Here is a 5,609-nt window from a genome sequence, read left to right as displayed (position 1 = left end):
TAGTTAACAAAATTTCTTTAAGAAATTTAGCATAGGCCGGCATTTTCTTCAAAGCATCTGTAAAAGGTATGTTAATGTAAAGCTGTTTTAAAATTTCTAGAAACTTTGAGAACTGTTTGTCAAGCTTTTCTCTTTTTAGCTTTTGGGGAAATGGAAGGGGTACAGAGTAAGGATTTGTCATCAATTCATTTTCTTGTACTTTTTTTCCTTTATCTTTTTGTTCTTTTAGAAGTTCAGGGTCTATTTTATTCTCACCTTCATTTACGTGTTTCACTTCTTGTGGCTTTCCTTGTCTATCTACATATGGATCATCAAGAGTTTTACCTGACCATAGAGAGATGGCTTTGAGGTGTTCCTTTGGATTTTTCTCGGTGTTACTTGGTAAAACACCTTTTATTTGCTCAGATATGAGGGTTGCTAATTGGCTTACCTGAATTTCCAAATTCTTGATAGTTGAATGTTGACTTTCAACCTTCTCGTAAGTAGCCTTAATGAATTTGTACATCAGGTCTTCAAGGCTTTGTTGATGAGCTCTGTGGGGCTGGTGCTGATTTTGATTAAAAACTCCTTGAGGATTTTCAGCACCATTAGGATTACTCCATTGAAATCCTGGATGTTTTTGTGCCATGGGACTACCGAATGAGTAATTATTTCTATAACCGATCATACTTACATGTTCCTCTTTTTGTGTTGAAGTTTGACATTCATGATTGGGATGATTACCTCCACAAACGTCACAATTCTCAAGTTGAGATGATGATTGAGTATTTACTTGAAAGGCCTCAACTTTTTGTGTCAGAGTTGCAATTTGTTGCGCTAATGAATTCCAAGCTTCCACTTGATTCACTCCTGCTGCTTTTTTAACAATCATTCTGTCAAAGGGCCATTGAATAATATTTTTTAAAATTTCATTAAGCAATTGCATAGCTTCTGCAATGGTTTTGCTCATTATGGATCCTCCTGATATTGCATCAATAACATTTCTAGTAGATGGTTTAAGACCATGATAAAAAATATATAAGATATCAGGATCTTGGATACCATGGTGTGGACATTTTCTTAACATTGCTTTTAATCGTTCCCATGCTTGGTATACAGATTAAGAATCTGTTTGCATAAAATTATTGATTTCTTGCTTCATTTTAAATGTTTTTGCAGGTGAAAAATATTTATTAAGAAATTTCTGAGTCATTTGGTCCCACGTAGTGACTGAACCTCTTGGCAGACTTTGGCACCATATTTTTGCTTCACCTTTTAATGAAAAAGAAAAAAGTCGTAACCTAATAGCGTCTGTTGTGACTCCATTATACCTGCAAGTTTCAACTAATTCAAGAAAATAAATTAGATGGGTGTGAGGATCTTCACTTGCATCACTAGTAAACTGACATGACTGTTGAATGGTTTGAATCAAGCCTATGCGAATTTCAAAGTTGTTTGCTGCAATTGGTGGTCTCCTCACACTTGATTCTCCTTCAAAATAGTTCGGCCTTGCATAATCTCTGAGTATTCTGTCACGTCGTGGAGCCACCTCATCGAATTGTTCTTCCACTTGATGTGGTGGAAGTTGGTTATTATTAAGCTCTTCATTCTCCATTTCTTCACAAGTTATACTTTGAGGAGATGATGTTTGTCCTTTCCTGCGCAATCGAAGATATTTTTCAATTTCTGAGTCGTAATTCGCTAACTCTTTTGTAGAAGAGCAGGTCATAACTACTTGAATTCCTTAAAGAAAAGAATTTTTTTTGAAAGAAAATCAAACTTAGTTCCTAAAATAGTAGTGGTGATACTAAAAAGAAACAAAATGTATATTAAAATAGTAGTAGTAATTAATATAACTAGTGATACTAATTAAAAATAGAAAATAAAATATGTTTTTTTTATGAAATGAGCTAGCTGATCCTAGAAACAACAGAATGATACAGTAGAATAAAAATAAAAATTAAAAAGATGAAGAAAGAAACGATAGGAAAACAGTAAGTAGTAATATTATTAATAAGAGAAAACTAGAAAGGCATTACTGTAATAATAGTTACACTAGTAACAAAAAAAATAAAGATAACAATAATACTAATACTAGTACTACTACTACTACTAATAATAATAATAATAATATGTTCTCAAATTAATCACAAAACAATTAATCTGAAGTAGATGTTGCCAATCCCCGGCAACGGCGCCAAAAATTTGACGAGAGTCTGGCGTGTATAAAATTTAAACTCGTACGCTGTCAAATTATAGTATAGAAAGATGTCGAACCCACAGAGATTGGTTTATCTATTCTATAGACGTTTCTTGTTTTAATTACTATTTGAGAAAATTAGGAAGAGTTGAGTTTTGAATTAACTAACTAAAAATGCATGAATAGAGCAATAGAAAATATTTTATTTTTCACAAATATAATAAAAAGGTGTTGGGATCATAACTTCACTTAATATTTCTATTATATAATAGATAAAATTATCCTTGAATTTTTATTTCTCACAAATGTATAAATGCCTCTCACGATTACATTTATATATCATTACTTAAGTTGAACAATTAATTGCATTCTTCTCCGTTATACAAATTGATCGTCAAAATAGTAATATTAAAGAGCCAGAAATATATGTTTAAACCAAAACTTGCTCTTTTTAGTAAGTCCCTTTCGAACCCCTACTTGTCATAACTGATTACTACAATATTCGTCTCTTTCGATTACAAATAAGTGTAGAATCAATTTTAACATATAAGAGTTAGATGTCACTAAATAAAAGTTAACATTTATCAATACCAACATTAACTATATTACTCTTCCGCCTCTTTCGATTACAGAATTAGTAAGAAGTTAATGTTTAGTGCGAAATAGATAGATGTTAACAAATTAAACAACACCTAACTATAAAGCAGACAAAATTTAAATGAAAAACTTCAGCTCAAACATGTGAAATTGAGGGATAATATCTACTATTATATAGAAATATTAAGATCCATCACTTTCCCAACACAAGAAAAGTTACTCCATAATGGAGTTAGTACTGACAACGGAAATATTCTTGCCCATTAAATAAGAAAATAGAGAGAAATATTCAAGATAATAATTTCCCTTATTTAATTAAAAATATGTGCTAGAGTAATTTCCAATATTATAATTTATTCGGAACTAGAAATGAAGATACTGTAATAGCTAAAAGAAGAAAAGAAAGTAATGAAAGAAGCAAGGAAAAGAAGAAGCTCTCTCAATTTTGTGTCTTTATCAGAAGCTCAATGTAGTACTATTTATAGATGGAAAAGTATATGATGTACATTGATTTCTCACATATATTTTCCCAAGTTGGCAACTTGCAAGTGCTTGTAGTTGTAAAGTTTGCTGAAATGTAATCCTCCAAATCGGTAGGTGGACCATTTGCTTGGACTTTTTTCATGTGCACAACTACTTTCATCATTTGTAAAGTTGCATATACCACTTTACTTTTAATTTTCAGCATTATAGTTCTTCTTTGCAAATTTGAAAAGTGAACTTTTTCTTCTCATTGTTCCTTTTTTCTTATTAGTTTAATTGTTTCCTACAAAGAAAGAGAAAAATATTAGTACTAAAATTTAGATTCCAGCTCAACTTATGCATGATATTTTTCTCTTATCAGATAAAACTCCAAATAAAAAATTCGAACAGAATGACTAACCGATGGATCAAAGCTTTAGAAATCGGCAACAAGATTTCAGCAGAAAAAGGGACCACGACCTGAGCTTCGGCAACCTCAACTGAAGGGAGTTTCTCAACAACGAACTCGACAGCTACTTCGAGTTTTGGACGATTATTAACCCCTCAAATGACTTCAATTCCCACAGTAGGAGAGGATATTTCTATGTATGAAACGGAGTTTCGTTTGCCTACGAAAAACAAAGGTGGGCGAAGGTGGTTTAACAGAGTTAGGTCGGTGATTTAGGAGCTAGTTTTCACTGGTTTTGGTGGAGTTTAAAAATTACTTCAATGGCTAAGTTTCAGCCCGTTTTCATGGTTATTGAGTGATGAAGTAGGAGATGGGTCGTTGAGTGCTTACATTGATTTCGTGACTGATTTTTGCGATGAAGGAGTTGCTGCCTCTCTCGTTTAATGGAGCTTGACGGCTGAAATTTGTTGTATTCTAATGAAGAGAAAGGGTCTATTTTTGGGCGATTGAAAGCTGCTCTGTCTCTCTCGCTTTCCTTAAGCTGTTGCGCAACTTTTTTCCCTTTTTGCTCTAGATTTTTTTTCAACGAAGAGATCTGTTAAGTAGGTGAAGAGAGGGATATGGGTCAGGCGGGTCGGCAGATGGGTCAGTGTGTTTGGGAATTGGGGCTGCCGGTTTGGGCCTATTTGAAGGATCTGTTTTGGGCCTTCTTGTACCTCTTAAGTGAAAATAAATCAAGAATCATCCTAAAATTCATTCTCTCCTGATAAAATGTTAATCTATATTAAAAATAAAACTATTATTTTTTTGTATTATTATTATTATTAATTTTTTTTTTCAAAGGCTATATTAAATGAAAAATAAACAAAGATAGGCTAAAATCATAGTAAAATTAAAATACAACAAATATAAATATACTAATTGACCTTCAACTAAAGACAAAAGATATTTTTGTGTTTTTAAATTGTAATTTGAAGTAAAAATTGATTAAAACTCCATAAAAATTAAAGTTACGTTAAATGAATGTTTTAAACACTAAAAATAGCCTAAAAACGTGACGGGTCAAAAATTACATGCTTACAACTGCCTCTCTTTGCTTGGAAAAATGAAGTGTTTTCGAGCAAAGAATTAAGTAAGCGACATAATTGGTTCCTGACCCGACACTTATTCAAGACAAAACAAAGATGGACAAAAAATCGTGACCGAGCCCTGGTATCTGAGCTGCCTACATATCCTTGGCTATAAAGGAATCAGACCACGTATAGTTCAGAAGTGAATGAAGTGATGGAGTGTGTGGAGAGGATGAAAGAGTCGAGTGAAACATAGTTCCGTCGAGGTTCCGGTCCGCGGTCCTTGTTATTATATCAAATCAAAATCTAAAAGAACTAAGCAAGCCTATCAGCTATGAGTTACAAGATTCCTATCTATAAATCTACTGAAACTTGATCTTGAGTCTTGATTGGTTCTTCATGCAGACTTTTGATTTGAACCTTGATGCTTGTCAGCTGCAGGTGCAGATTCATTCTTCCACGTCTTCTTCGGATCAAGACGGGACATGTAATGCTCGTAACTTCAACCATGTCTTGAGCAGTTCACCTATTCTGCATTTTGGATTCACTTCTTTTTTTCTTTTCTTTTATTATGGATTGATACTTCTTCTTTTGGTCATCTCAGACTGTCGACTCGCGTTCTTGAGGCGAGCTTCTCTACTTCTAACTTGAATTGAATTCTGAAATAACTTCTTTCATTCTCTAGTGGGCTCCTGCTATTACAGCAAAACAGACAAAAATAAAGAAACTTTTCTACCCCAGTTTACATGTCACGACCCGGATTTTCATCCCTCGGGAGTCGTAATGGTGCCTACTGATGTAAGCTAAGCAAGCCAATTATTGAACAGATTACATTTATCCATTTTTATACCTTTTTAGCATTTGCAAAGCAATAACGTAAAAACAGCGGAAA

General features: G+C 33.2%; 1 non-coding gene across 1 annotated transcript; it reads left to right on the top strand.

The window, feature by feature from the left end:
- Window positions 1-1,037: 1,037 nt before the first annotated feature.
- On the top strand, window positions 1,038-1,144 carry LOC142162485 (small nucleolar RNA R71). The gene has a single exon (XR_012693747.1). It is a non-coding gene; the product is annotated as a small nucleolar RNA R71 (small nucleolar RNA).
- The last annotated feature ends 4,465 nt before the right edge of the window (window positions 1,145-5,609 follow it).

The sequence above is a fragment of the Nicotiana tabacum genome, chromosome 7, assembly GCF_000715075.1.
Source record: "Nicotiana tabacum cultivar K326 chromosome 7, ASM71507v2, whole genome shotgun sequence".
NCBI classification, from domain to species: Eukaryota; Viridiplantae; Streptophyta; class Magnoliopsida; order Solanales; family Solanaceae; genus Nicotiana; species Nicotiana tabacum.
This window is presented reverse-complemented; position numbering and strand designations above follow the sequence as displayed.